Genomic DNA, 21,472 nt, shown 5'->3' with positions numbered 1-21,472 from the left:
AAACTGGCCAAGTAACCTTGGGCAAGTTACTTAACCCCAATTGCTTTAAAAAAAATGCTGTAGAGATTTGGATATAGGTCACTCCCTAAAACTTACATCTCTTTGGAAGCAAAAAAAAAAAGGTATAAATCAGGACCCATATATCACCAATTGCAGGACATAAGTTAGATTTTATATAAGTCAAATTGAGGGGGAAAGTATAGCCTATTCATTTTTGCCATATTGGTCCAAATTAAGGTCACTCTTAGATTTTGTACAAGTCAGAAATGGTGAGGGAGGAGGGATTACCCAATGAATCTGAGGCCAAAAGAATAATAATGTGGTTAAAAACATATTTATTGATTCCTCTAATTGACTCCTTTTTTTAGACTATGGTCTGCCTGGGCTGAGATAACCTTTAGGAGCTGAAAGTCTACTAAACTATTCCTATTGAGGAAATGTCACTTTGAGAAGGGTAGAAGTTGATTCTTGGCAGGGAAGTTTCAAGTCTAGATTTTATATATATGTGTGTGTGTGTGTGTGTGTGTGTGTGTGTGTGTGTGTGTGTGTATGTATATGCGTATATATACATATATATGTATATGTGTATATATATACATATATATATTAGGTGGCAATCCATTTGAATGGAATCATGAAATTATTGTCCCCAGATTTCACAGTATCCATTTCCACAAAATCAGAGTATGCCACCATTTGAAATCACATCTATGTTCACCAGATGGTTCTGATCCATGCTTTAGCAGCATAGAAATCCAGTCCTGTAAGATCAGAATTGATTAATTTTGCCTTAAATCATCTGGCCTAATCTCCTCTTTTGTTCCAATCTTTACCATTCAATTCAGACACTGCTATTGATGAAGTAATGGCCAGATAACTTCCTTAATAACTCTGTTCTCCTGGTAGTCTGTCTCCAGTTATTAATATATCCTATGTACAGGAGGAATGCCTTCCTGGCCCCATTCCATCAAGGTCCTTGATCCCTTCACTGGTTGCTCCTTTAATAGATGTCTGGTTTTTGGAAGGTGAGACCTTATAGAAGTTTGTTCAATGTGCCTGATGCTTTCCATAACCGTGCATTTTGGTTTTGGTGGCTGAAAATATATCAGAGTCTACAGAATGGATAAGTTTCCCACCCATTCCTCTAAAAAAAATAGTGAGCCCATTGGAGAGCCGTAGAGCCTGAAGGAAGTTGGGGGGGGGGATTCCCTCTTCCCTCTTTCTCCCACCCCCACCCCATCATCACTCCCTCATCAGGCCCTTCTTTTACTATGAACCCCAGCGAGACCTAAAACAAGGCCATCTGCACCTGCACCCATGCCCGCCACAGGTTCCAGGTTCTATCTTTGAGCTCTCCATGTCCCAGCATTCCATGGGTCAGCAGCTCGGGCCATGGTGACTGATTAAAGCAAGGAGCAGGGCAACGAGCTCTGGCATCCATCTACCTGGACTCCTTCACAGTATTATCAGAAAATCCAACCAGTTTCACTAGTACTGTGACTCCCAAGCAGGGGAAAATAATGAAACTACCTGGATAACCCTTAAGTTTACTTATGGAGAAAAGTATCCAGATGAAATGCCTCATTATGAAATATTCTCCTAGGAAAATCTAGAAGATAATGATGTCTCAGATATATTAAAATTATTAGAGTTACAAGCAGGAGAAAACCTTGGTATGGTAATGATCTTCACTCTACTATCAGCTGTTCAAGAAAAACTAAATGAAATTGTAGATCAAATCAAAACTAGAAGAGAAGAAGAAAAGAAGCAGGAAAAAAAGAAGCAGAAGGGGAAGAAAGGCAATGTTTCCATGGCACTCCTGTAACAATCGAGAATTTCTAAAGTTGGAAGGCCAAGTGTTATGCAGAGCTCTTAGAAATTAAAAGGAAAAGGATGAAGGAAGAAGAACAAGCTGGAAAAATAAATTAAGTAGAAAACAGCTTTGAAACAGATCACAATCTTGACACATCTGAGATCCAGTTCCTGGAAGAAGCTGATAACAGTGTGAAAGTAGATGAATCTTTGTTCTAAGAAATAGATGACTTGGAGTCAGATGATGAAGAGAATGATCCTGATTTTAATCCAGTTGATTTGGAGAGTGTCCAGTGACTGGACTGACTAATGAACTGGTGGAATCACCAGGATTTGAATCCCCATCCTTGTATCTTCACTTGCAGAGAAGCTGAAATGCCACAGCCTCTGTGGTTTTACTGAGCTTGTGTTGGGTTCCTTTTCTTTTTTCTAAGAAAAGATTAATTTTAATTTTCAAGAGAATATTCTTCTGAGGACTTTCATCATTATGCTTAGTAAATTGACTTGAATTTTTTTTAATTTGCTTTCTTTTAACTCCTAAAGGTCACTGCATGCCAGGCAGACAGAACTAAAGATGTCTGGGGAGACTAGGACTGTGTTGGCATTTCCATAGGATGGGATCCAAAAGAAATAGGATATGGTTCCTGCCCCAAAGATCTAATTGGGGAGAACATGTGAGCCTGCTCATATATAGACCCACAGGCTCATTGTGATACTGTGGTTGAACCAACGAAGTGCTGGGTCAACCATACAAGTCCAAGAGGGCTTCTCCTATACTCCGTATTCCCCAGCAAGATCTGCAAGGCTTGAAACTAAAACACAAACTTTCTGGGCTTTGGGAATTGGGGAACAAGGGCGACTTTTGTTAGAACTTTCATCCTCGTGTAGTCGGTTTTGCTTCAACTGTTCTCCTTGACTATCCATTTAAAATTTATTCATTAAATGTCTTCTGGGTACATCCTTCCTGAAGATTTCTATATTAAATACCATAGTTGATAACAAAGTAATAGGAGTTAGTTCCTAACTCCAAATTCTGGTTGGGGAGAAGTCCTCAAATACATAGGTTCATTGTGCCAATCTGATTGAATTAGCTAGGTGTCAGTCAGCTGTACCTATGGAGTAAGATTCTTACATGCAGGTTGGAGCTAAGAAAGAGAGAAATCAATCACCATTTGACCAACTGATGAAGGTTATTTATTAGCAAGGAAGTTCAATAAGAACATGCGTATACCAGTTCACAATCACCTCTGGCCCCCAGAATTCCTGACCACAGCAGTGCACTTGCTTTGGATGGGAGTTCAGTAGCGTCTAAGAAGGAGTAGGGCATTTGGTTGGGAGACTGCCAGATGCAGTAGCACAGCTCTCAGGGATGTTACCACTCTCAGCAGTGTGGCAGTTCTGCAATCTGGCCTTTGCTGAGTCTGAGACCTGTTGTTGTATAATACAATAAAAGGGGTGGCTGAATATGCAGGGTTATACACAGCTTTTACTAGACTAAATCAGCAAAAGATTCAGTCCTGAGCCAATCTACCTTTTGCATGACTGGTTATTGAGTGTATCCTCTCAGACACTGGATATATAATCTCAGTATCACCTCTCTTCTCCCTTCTCCTTTACAATTCTCTCACCATAGCTTATTAGTTGTCCGATGTGTGCATCATACAAGAATACATATCTGTTCCCACATATGTTTCCTTCTCTACACTCACATGTCCTTATCCTTATCACCTCTCTTCTGGCCTGTTGTGGTGATCTCCCTTCTCCTATGTACACTCCACACAGCTGCCAGAATGATTTCCCTAAGGCATATTTCTGATCACATCATTTTGCTTCTCCAGAATCTTCAGTAGCTTTCTATTGCTTATAGCATAAAATGCAAAGACTCTAACCCAGCATTTATGGATCTCCACAATCTGCTTCTGACATCCAGCTTTATTTCACATTAGTCCTCTTTATACATTGTATGTTCCAGACAAGCTTGAGTATTATATATTCCCTGGACTTGGCGTTCCATCTCTCTTCCCTGTGTCTTTGCCCGTGTCGCCCCCAATGTTTGGAATGTACCGTCTCCTTCTCTCAGAATCTGGATCTAATTTCATGGTTCAGCTGAGATGCTGCCTCCTACGTGAAGTCCTCCTTGATCTCCTGTAGTTAGTGCCATCTTTCTTCTCAAATCATCTTATACTGATGTGACAGTTTATACATCATATCCAGCAGTAAAGTGTAAGCTTTGTGAGGATGGGGATGATTTCATTTTTATCTCTCTCTCTCTCTCTCCAGAGCCTGGCACACTACCTTGCTGTAGCAGCAAGCACCCTCACATACCCAAGATGGCTGCTAGCACAGGTTCTTTGATCTGTGCATCTCAAAAAGGGTTAACAATCTTACTTTAATCAGTCAAACATATGACATTTACCCAGTTCAGGGGAAAAAGTCAGCACCCTGAACTTCAGAGAATACAAACAGAAGTTACAAGCGAAAATAACACAATTCAGCAGACAAGGCTTCGAGCTGTCTGACCATTACATCTATACCTAGTTAGTCACCGGAGAGAGAAGCACCAACATCTGGGTTTTCAAAGCCGGGGGGCTCAACAGCTGCCCAGAGTCTCATCTGGCCAAATCACACACTTCTTCCCATAAATGAGTCCCAAAGCAAAACCTTGCCTCCGAGGTATATATAGCCTTCTCCAGGGCCAGAGAACATCACAACCCTCATGACCCACTTGACCACAAAGTAACAAAAGTTGTGCCTTCTGGAAAAACAAGCCTCCCACCACAGGCTCCAGGTGAGCACATACAGCCTATTAGGGAGCAGAGTATGTTTTCAAATCAGGAAAGATCCTCAAGTTCAATTTAGGCTTATTAAGGGGCAGGGAAGATCTTCAAATTTCTATTACCATTACACTTGCTCAGAGCAAGTGCTTAATAACTCATTGTTAAACTGAACTGAATGGAAAACAATGGCAGAAGTTAATTTGGTGTCCAATGGTGAAGGAGGCAAAAGAAGTATCCTGACACCAGAGAGAATGACATGTCTGAAAGCCAAGGGGCAGAATCAAGGAAGTCAAGTACAATTAATTTGACTGGTAACTAGAGTAATTATATTTCTCCAAGAATAAAGAGACTTTTAAAATCATAGTCCTTCGATATTCCTGGGTTTTACATTTTTACAGTTACACAAAGATATACAATGAAATGAGTTAAGATAAGCACTGTTTCTAGAAGGCCCTAGTGGTTCCCTTACCTAGCTCTTGAGCCAGAGTTGGTAAGTTTTCCCAATTTATATTAAGTATTTGTTTGTTATAAAGTAAAGGTCATGCATCCAATTTTTCTAGTTAGATATTATACCATTGTCCTTAACTTCAAAGGTTGGAAAGAAAATAACACAGAGCACAAAAACGGACAGAAATGTGTCAGAAAAATCAATCTGGTTTCCTCCATGGGGAAGCAGGTTGCATGTGATTTGCCAGCTCCATCAATGTCCCTTGGATGTTATAGTACTTAGAAATGGAAGGCGCCTCCCTCAGAGATTGCCTTGTGTAATCCCGTTTGGCCTAGTAGTAGGGTATGGACTTGGAGTCAGAAAGATGTTGTTTCAGGTTCTACCTCAGACTCATGAGCTCTGTGACCATGGGCAAATCCCTTAGCTTCTCTTAATTTTCTTATATGTAGAGTGGAGAAAATAATGTCCCCAGTCCCCAAGGACTGCCCTTCACAAGGCCTAGAAGCATAAAGGGAGATAATGTGTGTAAGTTACTTTGTAAAGATTGCCCTAAGTAAATGCCAATTTTTATTGTTATTATAAGTGAGAAAAATGGGGTCCAAAGGGGTTAAGCAACCTGATAAAGATTACATAGATAATAAGAAGCAAGAGCTGGAATTTAGACCCAGGTCCAAAGCCTGAGTTCTTTCCAGCATACCATACCAACAACATCACACTCAAATTCAATTGGGAAAAATTTCAGAAAGTAAACAATTTAAATGATCTAAGAAGATATTATCTTTCATAGCTATCAATTAGTATGTATGTATTGGGAAAAGGAATCAAATCAAATAGCAAAGCTTTTTATTAGGACAGAATAGCAAAGTAAATAAAAAGGGGGGGGGAGGGCGGGGAATTATACCATACACAAAAAAGTATAATCTTTCTCTTCTCTCTCTGTCAGAGATAAGTTACTTGCCCAGTGACACACACCTACTAAGTTTCTGACACTTGATTTGAATCCAGGTCTTACTGCCTCCAGGCTTAGCATTCTATTCACCTAGCTACTCCTAAAAATTCAATCTCTCAGATTCTCATATTTCCCAGAAAAATGAAAGAATGAGCCGAGATGACCTCTAAAGTCTCTTCCAGCTCTAAACCCATGGCTTCATGATGCCCCTAGGACTCCAACCCATTCTGAATACCTCCCACAGACCCTAGCAATTGTCCGTGTCTCACTGATGCTCCCTCCAGCCTTCCCATCTGCATTTAGTGCCTCTCCACACAGTTATGGCTGCCACAGGCTTGTGGGCTTCATCTGTACTGACTACTGTAGTCTATAGAAGCTGTGGAAGCTTCTTTTTTCTCAAAGGGAGGATTATTATTCTTTTGTGAAATTGCACAGTCAGCATGCCAAGAGCTAGTCAATACATTTTCAGTGCTTTTACTTTTAGTCAGGTCTACAGCCTTGCCCAGACAATACACAAAAGAACCCCTTAGGTCAACTTCACTTGTCCTTTGGGGATTTTCCTATGATTCCTTGCTATTTGAGTTGGGGTGAGTTAATCCATCTCTTTCCATGTCCCTGGCAGCTAGTAGCAGGGTCATGCCAATTATCCTGAAGGTTCAACATGCCTCAGGCATGTAATTAGCAGCACTGGAGGTATGTTGACTTTTGACATTTTTTTTATTTGTCCTCTTTATTTGTTTATCTTTATCTGTCCACAGGCAAGTGAATGTGAAAAGAAAATGCCTTTGTCCTTTCAGGCACTAACTGAGCTCTGAAATGAGTGTTTTATATCCCTCATTAAAATATACATGGCTCTTTTTGGTGCTCCTATCAAAATCTAATGGGTATTACAATTGTTTATATATGTGCCATATCTCTTCTATTAGAGCGTAAACTCTTTGTATATAAAAGGATATTATTGGCTTTCATTTCTCTTATCACTGTCCCTGTGCTTCATACATAATAGGTGCTCACCTAACATTGGTTGAATTATGTGATCTGGATGGATGATTATTGCATGGAGAAACTGGCTCAAATATGTGGTTTGGAGAAAAGAACCAATGGTTTCCAGAACAATATAGAAAGCAAGAAGTAGAATTGGAGGGTGAAGAAAGGTAGAAAATGTGAGCTAGGGGCCATATGTAATTCAGTAATGGCTATCTTTCATTTTTCCCATATGTGTTCCATGTCTTGGCTCATTGTATGTGATTATCCTGCTGTGCAAAGATAAACTCTCTCCTTAAGCTTCTAAGGGCCTCCTCATCACAGAGAAAGCAAGAGGAATTGACTTGCTAAGCATGAAATGTTTGTCAGAAACCCAAATCGTTGTCTGTTAAAGGCTACGAGTAGCCTGTTTGGTGATTAGACAAGGAAGGACTTTGGGAGGCATAGACAGTTTAAGTCTTTCTCATTGTGTGCATTTTTCCTCTTTGCCCTTTCTGATTCCCAAATGAAAATGTGATTATAACAATGCTATTTCATGTGACCTCTGAGGTTTGCTGTGTTGCGTGGGTGATAAGACCAAAGGAAGCACATCATGCTTATGAATTCCACAGCATCAGGCATTCCCTTGTTTTAGAGACTTTTTGGATCCTTTTGGGGCTAGAGAAGAGTCAAGCATATTTCATGGGAAGGGTAACTTGGAAGATAGTTGTCAACAATTTTCATGTGTTTTCTTCTGGTTATTCTTCTTAGTTGTTCTGTAATCAAGTACTCAGATGATAGTTGTGGGGTTTTGTGTGTTTGAGTGTGAGCATACATGTGCACATGCATGGGGGTATAGTGAGAGCAGGCAGGCTGAGGAGAGCAGCACCTAGGGTTACATACGATTGCTCCAATAAGTGAGATCCTTGTTATACTGCTGTGCTGAATGTTAAACTAAAAGCTTTTTAAAAAAATTTTAGTGACTTAGTCTTAAATCAATTAGTAAGTAACTATGTTATATCATAGCATCATAGGATTTGAAACCAGAAGAGAATTTCAATATCATCTCATCCAATTGGTGAAAGGAAGGGAAAAGACAGACCTAAGGGATCTTTGAGATTCCCTTCCAGTCTAAATCTATAATCCTAAGAAGGGAGAAAGGCTATTTTTGATTCCATATGCTAAATGAGGAACAATAGAAATGATTTCCCTCTTACCTCCTCCTGCCAGGCCTAGGATAAGCACCTGATCACTTGAGTAAGGGGAGGTAATTTGAAGACCTTAAAAAGTTATTATAACAACTTTTTCTCAAATGTCCTTAATTCTATACTAAAAATTTAAATGCCCAAGGTAGATGTAGGAAAATGCAAAGGTAATAAAACAAACATTTAGGGGACCTTGTTTTCCCCAGTCAGGAAAATGAATGTGAGGAAATGGAAAAAATAATGTTTTTTCCTCATTTTTAAATTTCTTCATTCTTCATCATCATTAATATCTACAAATCAATAGTTTCTCAAAGTGTGGTCTGGAGGTCCCAAGTCTTTCCAGGATCTACAAGGTCAAAACTATTTTTATAATAATATGAAGATGTTTTAATTTATAATATGGTAGATATAAATACGTAACCCAAATAAGAGCTTTTTAAGGGGGTCCTCAAATTAAATATAAAAGTTTTCTAAGAACAAAAAGTTTGGAAACCTGATATATAAGTATACCAAACCTGATAGTTTAATGAACAAATCAGTGGAAATCAAAAAATAAATAATTTACTTTTTTGTATCTTTAGATTGTCCTTAGATTCAAATGCCTTGAAATTTGTAAGTGATGTCTAAATATAATTATTACTTATATTTTTATACCCAAATTTCATTCTCTGCTTCCCTCATTCAAATATTTTACCCTCAACTTCAGATTTTCTATAAGCATAATATATCTCACCAATATTGTGCAAAAACTTATCCTGAGAGCTAGTCACTGCAGGCCTCCCACCAGTGGGAGATTTTCAAAAGAGACTGACTGGTGGCAGCTAGGTGGTGCAGTGAATAGAGTACTGGCCCTGGAGTCAGGAGGACCTGAGTTTAATTTAGGCCTCAAACACTTGACACTAGCTGTGTGACCTTGGGCAAGTCACTTAACCCTAATTGTCCTATAGAACAGATTCCCATTCAGGCATGGGTTAGACTACATGGCCTCAGGGGTCCTCATGTGAGAGCCCAGAATAGCAAAATCGTAGAATTGTGGGTTTAGAATGGAAGGGACCTTAGAGAACATCAAATCCACTTCCCTCTCCTCCTTTTCAGTTTACATACAAGTAAATGAGGCTCAAAGCAGTAGTGTCTTTGTGTCAGACAGCTAGTCAATATGTTGGGCAGGATTCACATTCCCATCTTCCTTACTCCAAGTCAACAAAGGTTTTGAAACAAATGTGGGAGGAAAAAAATGAATCCTTCACCCAGTTTATTCCCAGCCAAAATAGTTGTGATTGCCTTGGTTTTAGTCATCATCCTAGCTCCTATTGTTTTCCATTAATAAAATTACTTCAGTCATTGAGTCTGGGGTAGGTGTGGCAAAGCTTTGGTTGTGAAACTTAACGACTGACAAAATGTAGTGCCAAATTTATTTAGAGAAAATAGTTGATTAGATTTATATGGTGAAGTTTAATTTGTGTGTGTGCATGTGCACACATGTGCACACACATACCTGGGCGCACACTTTGGATGTTGTTTCTGTTAGCACAGTCAAGGAGGCAGGGCAGTTGCTCATCAGTAGGAACATAAAGGCAGCAGATCCTGCTAGTATCCCCACCAAAAGCATCAGACTTTCTCCCACTCTAAGGCTGTCTTGGACAACCTAAAGTCATGGAGACTCAGACCATCTGGGCTGGTTTTCCTCCACTTGTGCCCGTGCTATGGTTGCAAGATTATGTCGACAAAAGAAAAGCAAGAGAGCCAAGTGATGAGTAATGAAAAAACAAATATCCACCTCTCTTGTGGCAGACAGGTGGAGGATTATTAGGACAGAGTATTGTATACTTTGTCAAAATCTCTCAAGGTTTCTGAATCAGATATTTTTCTTAAATATTTATCTTTATCACAAGAGTATTCCTCTAGAAGGTGTGGGGGTGGGGTGAAGGTGGGGAATAATTCTGATTTAAAGAAAAAAGCTATCAAAACATTTTTTAAAAAGAGCCATGTAAAACATCTTTGTGGTAGAACAGTTTATCTCTGGTGGACCTGATGTTTTCCAAGGTGGCTTCTCTGAGAAGTCTAATGTGCCACACTGTGCCATAAACCAACTGAGTTCTTGGGTACAGATAAAATATTGAAGAGCTTGGGAAAAGAAGTTACAAGATCATCAGAGTTGTATTACAGGCAGTACTTTCAGAATTCTTTCCTATTTCTTGGAGAATACCCATGTCATAAATGAATGAATGAACAAATACATGAAAACAAATTTAAGTGTTAACTAAGCTCTAGGGATAAAAATGGAAAAATATAATTCCATCCTCAACCCACCCTTCACTAAGGAGGTAGAAGGTCTACAACTATTGCACAGTGTGCATTTTCTGACTTTTTCAATGTATTAATCAATTGTATGATATTTTTTCCTCCAAAATACTATTTGTTCTCTGGAATGGCTCTTGATGGTAGGGGGAGGAATACTTGGGATAACCATGTTGATGTAAGAAACAGAAGACATCGATAAAAACTTATTAAAAATGTGTTCCCTGCTGTCAAGGACTTCGTACTCTAATTTGGGAAGACCATGCATAGAAAGGTCTGTCAGAGACCATGGATATCAAAAGTAATGGTCACATTTTCTGATAGTTTTTTTTCTATGTGTATATCCATGTTTTCTTTTCATTACTTTCAACTAGAATAAGGAGTACATGTATTCATTCCTTGCGTTTCATTGTATTGGCTCAGAAGTCTGAACACACAGAATACTAAAAAGGTAGCCAGCCAGTCATGAGCAGAGTACCTAAAAGTAAAGCTCTTTCTGCCTATCTAATAATATGATACAAGACTAATCCATTTCCCTTAGGTGGGAAAGGGGGGAGTGGGAATCAGATATCATGACACCTTTAGGAACTTACTAACTAGTTCATTAAACTTCTCATTTTGTCTTAGGACTCTAGGATTGAATAAAACTATGATGTGTCAATTAGTCCCATTTCATCTGCTTCTATAGAGAACTATACCTGAACTAAATTATTGTCTACCTTATTCTGTCCCTTAAAATACAGTCTTCCTAGTCACTAACTGGAATTTTAACGGTGACTAGTTAGTCATATTATCTGGTCTGCTTACATAAAGGGGTTAAAGTCTTAGGTACTTAAAATTTCACTTGTTTCACACTAGTTAAGTTGCTGCTATGGTGGGATAAGCAACACCTCTTTTTGTTTTCTTTGAAACACCCCATCCTCTTTAAGAGTCTCCAAGCCTGATGGGTAGCATGATCCTATGCTTCGGAAGCCAATTCAAGAAGATGCCTTGGATAGGGAGGGCATTGCTGAGGGAAGCATTTCTAGATGCTCACCCTGTAGAATCACAGGCCATCAGGAGAGCTTTTCTAGGCTTGACAATTTGTCTCCTGATTTTCTATGAAAAGGTCAGTAACCTCATTTGCAACAATTAACTGCTAATCAGAGTAGTTGATACTAATGTTATTCTGTTCTAAGAGCTTGCCTCCTCTCTTGGGAATCATCCAAAATTTTCTGAAAAATTTTTGATTGACTAGGCATTTAGCTTATTCTAGGACAGGGACGTGAATGTGTGTGTGTGTGTGTGTGTGTGTGTGGTTTAAATGGCCTTCATAGGTCACTAGGGAACTTGGTGGAAGTGACTTTTCTGGCACTCCACCAAACAACTCCCTTGTCTTTTCCTTGCCATTGAGTTAAGTGTTTCCATCTGCTTCTGGCCTTTTGGTTCCTGGGATAGGAGGGAGAAAAGTGATCTAAAAATTGGAACTGGTCCCCCTGAAAAGGCATTCTTTACCAGTACCATTGATCCAGCCTAACTGAATCAAGTCTAACGATAATAATTCACATTTCAATAGTGCTCTGTGTTTTACAAAGTACTTTTTTTTACTGTACTTTCCCAACTGTGGAATAGTAAAGTATTATCACAATTTTACCAAAAAAAATGAATGAGTAAAGAAAAATGACTTGTTTAGGGTCACACATCTAATAAGTAGTAGAATCAGGAGCTGAACCCAGATCATTTGATGCCATGTAGCATTCCATTGCAACACTCTGCCTCAACACAGCACCATAATGCCTAATTCTACAATGTTAATGTCTCTTGTGAATGTATAAGACGTGTGACATCAGTCTTACTAAGGCCAAGTCACAGCACTCAGTAACTAATTATACTCTCTGGACCCGCCTCCTAGATTTAGACACTACTGGCAAAGAGCTCCTTTCTGAGTTTAGCACACTCTATCCAGAGACAGGAGATTATTGAACACAGCTACAAGACAGCGAAAGACCAAGGAGAAAAGGCAGAACCATAATTAGCCATTCTTGTGCCTAGGAGAAGCTAGTCTAAGGAAGAGATAAAATCAGTTGACAGAATGTCAGTCAATTGGTCAGCAAGAATTTATTAAGCTCTTCCTACGTGCTAGGCATTGTGCTAAGTGTTAGGGAATACAGAGAAAAGCAAAGGATGGTCCCTGCTCTCAAGGAGCTCACAGTCTAATGGGGAAAAATAACACAAACAAGATCAGAGTGGAAGGCAATCCTACAGGGAAGGCACCAGCATTAAGGGAGACTGGGAAAGATTTCCTACAGAAGAGACTTGAAGGAAACCATGGAAGCCAGCTTTGTTCAGCTGAATGTGGATAGGAGCAAAGATGTTAGGTCATTGGAGTAATTCATGGCCAGGGCTTGGCAAGGCATGATCCATGAAAGGCAACAGGGGCAAAGGACCTAAGAGTAGAGGATGATATGGAGTTGGAATGGTTCACCAAAGGGACAAGGTGGGGAAGGGAGTCGGATATACCTAGTGCAGATGTGATAGCCTGGGAAAGAACTGAGGGTGGTGGTCATAGTGAGGATGAGAAATAAGGTTACAGGTTGTAAGACACAAGGGAAAATGGAAGGGTAAAAGATTATGATCAGATAAAAATTTCAGAGTTCATGAATTTGGAAGTGGAATGCTCATGAATGATGGCAAGATCAAAGATATGACTGTGTGTGTAGCTGAGGTGGTATCATGGGAAATGAGTAGATTAAGAAACTAGGAAGTTAAGGTGTTTGAGGAAGTACCAATATGTATGCTTAAGTCCTTTAATAGGAGGGCAGGATTTGGGAAGAGGAGAAAACCATGAGATTGGCAGTGAACTCATTGAGGAAGGAGGAGGTAACCTGAGGTAGGTAGATAACAGCTACCAGAATCTTGATTGGGTGAGATATATATATGGATCAAATGAATCTTCAAAGGAGAAATAACTGAGCGATTGTGGTAGAGGGAGAATCTGGAACTGGCAATGGGGAATAAGAAGTATTCCGACTCCCCCACCTTGACTGGTGAGTCAGGACAGATGAGTAAAAGGGCAACCAGTACTGGAACAGATTGTCAGGGATGCTCTGTCATTGGGAGTGATCTAGGTCTCAGGGAGTGTAGAAAGACTGAAGGAGAAGGAAAGGAAAAGGTTTAAGATGAAAGCAAGTTCCTTAACTATGGACCAGGAATTCCAGAGATCACTGAGAGGGATGGCTATATCTGAAGTGGAATGTTGGGTAGTGGGAGGTGTTAGGGGACATGGGAGTAAGAATGTAGGCACTGGAAGCTGGAGAAAGGGGCCTGTATAATGACGATTGGAGAAAGTTTCCTGCAATACAAGTGTTCTAGTCATTAAGGAAAAAATTCAAGCAGATTATTAATGGATGGATTATTTTATTATGCCTAAAGGTTATATAATAAGGTGGATAAAGAGCCTGACTTGAAAGGCAGGAGGACTGGGTACTAGCTGTGTGACCTTGAATAAGTCCTTAACTTCCTGTTTTTCTAAACAGATTTCTAAGACTGTAAATTTCAGGGGCGGCCAGGTGGCTCAGTGAGTAAGAGCACCAGCTCCAGTGTCGGGATGACCTGGGGATCAAATCCAGGCTCAGATACTTAGCACCACACCCAGAAATAACTGGCCGTGTAACCTTGAGCAAGTTACTTAATCCCAATTGCTTAAAAAAAAAAAGACTAAATTTCAGAGAAGGTGCTAACATATATTGATAGAGGGAATTTCCTCACTTGGAATTTCCAAATTACAATGAGATTACAGGTCCAGTCCCCTATCTTTTTTTTTTTTTTTTGCTTTTTGGAGGGCAATTGGGGTTAAGTGGCCTGCCCTCACATGGCTAGTAAGTGTGTCAATTGTCTGAGGCCAAATTTGCACCCAGGTCCTCCCAACTGCAGGGCCAGTGCTCTATTCACTGCACTACCTAGCCACCCCTCCCCCATCCTTTTATTAAGTCACTTCTTATATGTGAGAACCATGTTCTTGTTCTTACATGTTATTACTATACTGCCTTTTTTACTGCTATACCTATTTGTGCCCATCATGTCTCCTTAACTTCATCAGAGATTGTGCTGATCCATTAATTTGTAGCCCTGCAGAATTATTAGGAGCATATTAGTATTAAAAAGTTAGATATATCAGGGAGCATCTTGGAATCCAGAAATGTATTATCAGGAAAGAAAGTGGGGAAAGTGGGGAAAGTGAGGAACAAGGCAAGGAGAGTCAGAAAGAAGCCCTGAAACCCATGTGATGTTAAAAGTACATGGGCAAGGGCTCCTAGCACACTATCCATTGGCCCAAACTTGAAAAGAAATCAAATGGAAAGAGAAGACTTCTTTAAGGTTTGACCACTGCTATTGGAAGAGATCTTGACTTGGAAATGATATTGAAGGATTCAATTATGAACTTAGTAGTAAGGATTGAATAAACAAATAGTTGAACAAAAAATATGGCATAAATCTCTAAATACTTTGATGATTCTGACTACACTTCTATAACCTATGTCAAATTGCTTGCCTTCTCAATGTGGGAGAGGGGAGAGGAAGAGAATTCAAAATTTGAAAAAAAGAATGTTAAAATTGTTTATGCATGTAATTGGGGGAAATAAAATATTTAATCAACTTTAAAATACTTTGATGATTTAATCACATCAACAATGTTTTCAATCTGTGCAAAAAATCTTTAAAATCTTTAAAACTTTAAAATCAGAACTATTTCCATTTGGATTGAAAAATAACAACACAAATTTAACAAAATAATGCTATTCATAAGTTATACTATGACTAAATGCAAATCTGTGTACTTTAAAAAAACCTGTTGCCTTTTTTATTTTTATATAGTTGTAGTCAACATCTACATTCTCACTCAATTCACTTCACCTTGCATCCTCATGCACATTTTTCACATTTATTTATATTCTTAACTTTTGCAATTTTATGGCAACATAATTATAGCAGAAGACTATGATTTTTTTCAGCCATCCACTAGACATTGTTTATAGAAAGCTAGGAGATACAATGGTTAGAATGCTGAACATGGCTTCAGGAAGACCCACACACGTTCAAATTCTGCCTCAGTTAATTTTACCTGCTATATGACCCTGGGCAAGTAATTGTAATCTTTCTCATTCTTAGTTCCCTCATCTGCAAAATGAAGATAATAACAGCATCTGCCTCCCAGGATTGCTTTGAAAATCAAATTAGATAACATGTGAAGAGATTAATAAACCTTAAAGTGTCAAATAAGTTTTTAGCTACCTTTTTTTCCTATAACACACCATGCTGCTATGAGTGTTTTTCTACCTTTTTCATAACATCCTCAGGACATGGACTCAGCAAGAGCATCAGCTGTCCTGGCTAAGGAACGCTGTCCCCTTTAAACTGGCTCAGATGTCCCTTTTGTTTTTGTAACACCTCACTTGGTGTCCGGCATGCCATATGCTCAGCTGTGTCACCATCTCACAAAAGAAAATTGCTTACTGGGTCTAGTTGTTTTGAACATTCCTCCCACTTTGGTGCTGGGCGCTACCCTCTCTTCCCATCTGCTCCTGAGTACAGCTAATGGCATTGGTTCAGATTCATGAAGTAATAGATGGTCTGAGACCCAGCAGAGGAGTGCCTCATTGGCCACTGGCTCAGTATCAGAGCTCTTCATTTTTTTTCTCTTGTTGAGAGTACTTAAAAAAAACTACTCAATCAGCCATTGGAAGAATTAAAAACTCAATTTAATGCAGTGCAACAACTATTAAACACTTTTTCTGATTGTCTAGTCTAAGAGGCACCATGGTTGAGAGAGTTGTTTGGTCATTTCAATCCTGTCCAATTCTTCATGACCCCATTTTGTTTTTGTTTATTTTTTGGCAAAAATACCAGAATGGTTTGTCATTTCCTTCTCTAGCTCATTTGACAGATGAGGAAACTGAGGCAAATAGGTTAAGTGACTTGCCCAGGGTCACACAGATATTAAGTGTCTGAGGCTAGATTTGAGTCTTCCTGACTTCAGACCCAGCACTCTATCCTGTACACCATCTAACTGCTCCAGTTGAAGGAATACTAGCCTGGAAATCAGGACATTTGTCTGGGTGCTAGTCCTGGCTCTGATATTAATGAGTCATGTGACTCTAGTCACTTTACTTCCTCTGAACCTCAGTTTCCTCCTCTGTAGAATGGAGATTGGACCAAGGGATCATTTTTTATCCCCAATACTTAGCACAGTTCTGATACATAGTAAGGGCATAACAAAGGTCAATGGTCTGATTGATTTCTCTAAAAACTCCTTTACCTGTAATTTTCCCTAATTCTATATGTTCAGCATTGTTCTAGTCAATGTAAAAAATGCAAAACAATTGTGTATATATACACAATAAGGACTATAAGGAACTAAAAGTTAATTAATCTAGTAGTATATCTTTCATACGCTTGCTAGACCACAGTGTTCTGGAAGAGGACATTTGGGCCACGGCCCAGTAATAGCAAAATGACACCTAAGTATCCTCATCCCATCGTTTTCTTTTTATTTGTTTTTTCATGGGTTTTGATTTGGCTTTTTTTGTAGGTTTTTTGTAATTTTAAAAAATTTTAAAGAAACACAAAATGAAAAAAAAAAATTGCCATGTACACAGCAGACCATAAGAGAAGATTCAATATTAAAAAAAATACATTTCCATTTCAAGAAAACCCATATAATAAATATTAAACATTGTTTTCAAACTTGTCCAGGTTTGCTTCCTTCTTGGTTTTCTTTTGTTCTCTGCTGTACACTTTTTACTTTATTTTTTCCCCTCCCTCCCTCACCTCACCCTAAAGAAGGCTACAATTAAGCCAGGATATATGTGTGTGTCTATGCATGCGTGTATACATACATATACATCAATATATACCTATATATACATACATGTACATATCTGTAAACATACACATATATAAGACCATACTGTTTGTTTCCACCTGCTTCTCTGAAGGTAGATAACATCTTCCTTCATAGGTCCAAGTCTTCCCATGTTTTTCTAAATTAACCAATTCATCATTTCCTACACAACAGCAATATTCCAACCTAATCACATGCTATCTGAGAGATTGTTGTATCAGCAATGCCATATTCACAATGCCTATGGAAATTATAGATATGCTGATATAATTATCCATCACAAAATACATCATGCTTGCCGTATGGGGGAATAAGCTAGAAAATTTATTAAGATACCAAAAGACTGAGTCCCAAAACCAGAAGGTGAAAGCCATCAAAGTAGTTATGAAATTGGCACAGGTAGATAAAGTAGAAAGCACCCACATTCTCAAGCCTTTAAAACAGAACAGGCTACCTCAGGCAAAGGTCCTCCTCTCCCCACTCACAGCAACCACCCAGCCTCCCGGAAATGCGCTCCCAGCAGCTCCGGCCCCTGGCAGTCCTCAGCAGGAGTCCTTAGCAGAAATTCTGGCTGACTCAAAAAGGGTTTCGTGCTGCCGCTGCTGCTGCCTCTGCTGCCGCTGTCGCCGCCACCGCTAGCCACCGCAGGAACTCCAGCTTGGCTTCCCCTTCCTCTTGCTCTGACCCTTCCTGCTACGTCAGCAAGTCCAATGGGGCATGGAAGATCTTTAAATCCCATAACCCTTACAATTGTCTATGAAAATTCCCCCCCCCAATTTTCTGCATTCCTTCTATTCATAACTTATTTTTATGTAAGAAATGTTAATTTAAAATAATTGAAATTATTCTTTTTATACTTCAACAATGTTTTTCCTTATAATATAGTTTATGGTCTGATACTGTTGAATCCACTACCTTTATATCTTTTTTTCCTGGTTTCTTTGAAGTTCCTGACCTTTTGTTCTTCCAAATGAACTTTGTTATTACTTTTGCTAAATCAGTAAAATAATTTTTAGTAATGTAATTGGGACAACATTGAATAAATAGATTAGTTAGGTAAAACTGTCATTTTAAAAATTACATTGGCTTTACCTACTCATGAACAATAAATATTACTTCAGTTATTAAGATATGAGTTTATTTGCACAAAATCTGGAGAATGGGAGGTTTTCTGATGTACTCCACCATCTTCCCAGAATCCTCTCCCCCAGTACATCGTTTTCAAAACTAGCCATTGAAGACCTCAAATAATTCAAAGAGATTCTTCAGTTTTTATTGGTTCTACATCATCAATTCTCACAACCTGTCTAGCTTAAATCCTTTCTGGGACCATTTAACCCATTTACTGTGACTAAAATGAGCCAAGGGCATAGAAGAATGGTAATCCTTTTGGCAGTTGGCTGCAGGGGACTTTTCATGATTGAATCATTCTTGGAAGGTAGAAAACATATTTATGCTTCTTTTTATACCCAGTAGTTCTGAGCACAGTTCTGTACATATACATAGTAGGGACACATTGAATATATTTTTAAAGTGAATATAGCTATAATAGGAAGGGAATGTGCAAAGTATTGCATTCTTCCAAACTGGAATTCAACCAGCCCTTATTCAAGCCAATTCTCCCAGCCCTTAGTTTCACTCAGTCTTAATAACTCTCAAAACATAATGCTAGGCTTATTCACTTGTCAAGCCTTTGCTTAACTTATGAGAGGCAGAGCAGTGTAGGGGAAATAACATCAGTTTTTTTTTTTTTCCAGAAGACTTAGGTTTGAGTTCTAGCTCTGATATTTAATAATCACATGACAATCTTAGATGAGTTACTTAACATTGCTGAGTCTTGTTTTTCTCATTTGTATAATGGGAGTAATTATGCTTGATTTTATAGACTCTTCAGAGTCATTATAAACCATAAAGCTATTTGCAAAGTATATAGGATGACACAAATGCAAGTAGTAATTATTATTGATTTTGCATAAAATGGGGCTCTAGAAGCAGGTAACTATTTTCAATTATGGACATTCACAGGTAGCAAATTATTAACTCATCTATTAAATAAAAATTCTCTTAATAATAGTTACCCACATAATTGGCAAAATAATGATGGCAGGTAGTTTTTTTTTTCTCTGCTTTCTTTCTTTTTTTTCTTACCACTGTCTTGAGATCACTGGAATATGTCTGGTTTTCAGGCATAATCACCTCAAGTCTCATCAATCATTTTTCCTGAGGAGACCTAGTAATTGAAAATATGAAGTAGATAGGTGGCCTCAATTTAAAGCCAGACTAAACTATTCTTCCTAAGACAATACATACAGGACAATGAAAGGGGCTTTAGCACCCCTTTCTTCTCCTTCCTTAAGTTGTTTGAGATTTCTATTTGTTTAAATTGGAACTTTCTCCAATCCAGATGGCATCTGTGCCCCTTAGCAGTAAGGAGCTGTTGGAGGTGTGATTTTCAAAGGACTGAGCATAAAACACCAAGGCTGTTAAAGATGGCAGAGATACAAGGAGATAAAGCTTCAAAGGAACTAGGGCTGTAACAAAGGGACAACAGTGGGGTGGGGCAGGAGCGTATATACAATGGGCCTAAGAGGCTGAGGAAGAGGATAACTTTGAGTAAGAGTGAGACACTAAATCCCAGCAAAAGGGAAGATGCTTGAGGTCAGTGACCATATCTCATTTATGCTCCCTTCACCTAGTGGCTCTGGCAGAGCATATGGCATTGCAGTGGGAAAGGTAATTGGAGAGGAGACTTGAGACTTCCTTTCTGTAGGAGATTCATAGTATAGAAATACCAGTTACCTTGCTGGAGCCTGTGCTTCTGCTCACTTGGCCAAGACATCTGGTCCTGATTAATCCTTGTAGTTGCACATCTGTCCCATATCTCTGACCTCTCAGGGATATGAAGGGGATCTTCAGAAGACAGATCATCTGTAAATCAGAGTCTTAGAGAGTTCCTGTGGTCCTAAGAGGTTATGTGTCTTACCCTAGGTCACACAGCTAGGACCACGAAAGGCTGGATTGAACACGCTTTAATGGATGATTTTATTTTTTTAATAGCACTGTCATTTTCCCTGAACTCTGCTTCATGGGACCCTACTTATATCAAATAAGAACAGTCAAGAAAAATAAACCTTCACCTTGGTCATAGCTGAAAATACAGGCCTCATTTGTACCTGTGGCCCACCACCTTTTTGTCAAGAGGAAGGAGGCAACTCGAAATCTTCACCTTTTCCTTCCAGCGTCCTTTCCTGAGAGGAGAACAGAACCTTCCTTTCTGAGATTCCAGAGGAAGCAGCAGAACTGCTGACCCAGTTAACAGCCAGGGAGAAGGAGGTTGCTCGTAAGCAGAGACAGAGGGAACCCAGTTAAATAATACCAACCTCCCTGGACAGGGGGGAGTCACAGTATCATAGAGAGCTGAAAGGTACCTTGAATGTAATCTTATCTAAACTACTCATTTTACAGTGAGGAAACTGAGGCCTAGAGAAGTTAAATGACCTGCCCAGGAAAAATAAGCCAAAGGACTGGGGTTGAAAAGTCAGGTTGTCTGATGACAGATCTGATCCTCTGCCCACGACACCACACTTCTCCTTAAGGAAAAGCTGATGTCTTGTTATGTCAGTCTTAGATGTCAAGCTGAGTAGAGCTGGCTTGACTTCTTTTTCTCATACTCAGCCCCCTGAGAAGTATTTTTTTAAGAAAATGTGGATAAACTGACATTTCTTAGCTCAACGCAGGGATATTAGAAGCTCTATAAATGTGTCACTGACCAAGGGAAGATTAGATTTCTGTTTTCATTGCCTGTCAAACAATATCACCATTTGTGCTAAAAGAAAGCATCTTGCTGGAGGCTATCATGGAGTTCAGGGGGGAGTGTGTGTTTTGGGAGTATTTAGTGGTTTAACGTAGCACATTTGGGGATATTCATGACAGTTCAAGGCATAGAGAAGGTGGTGAGGGAAGGTCTCAATGGTGGGCTATACTAGCATATTCAGGACATTGAGGAAGAATCTTGCCTAGAACAGAGAAGCCCTTTAGTTAAGTCAAAGGAGGGGCTATCCTGTGATCTCCAGGATAAACTAACTGGCCAGGAATGGTGATGCCTCCACTTCTGGCCAGCTGTCTTGTGACAGAACCTAT

General features: G+C 39.2%; 1 protein-coding gene and 1 pseudogene across 1 annotated transcript in view; both read left to right on the top strand.

Moving 5' to 3' along the window:
• Window positions 1–21,472, top strand: part of PLCXD3 (phosphatidylinositol specific phospholipase C X domain containing 3) — a 259,314-nt gene that overhangs the window by 118,296 nt on the left and 119,546 nt on the right. The window lies entirely within an intron of this gene.
• LOC138167242 (RWD domain-containing protein 1 pseudogene) lies at window positions 1,331–2,219 on the top strand (annotated as a pseudogene).

Source organism: Petaurus breviceps, unplaced genomic scaffold, assembly GCF_028583685.1.
Source record: "Petaurus breviceps papuanus isolate PSGF00001 unplaced genomic scaffold, PetGlider_PUasm1.0 229, whole genome shotgun sequence".
NCBI lineage: Eukaryota > Metazoa > Chordata > Mammalia > Diprotodontia > Petauridae > Petaurus > Petaurus breviceps.
This window is presented reverse-complemented; position numbering and strand designations above follow the sequence as displayed.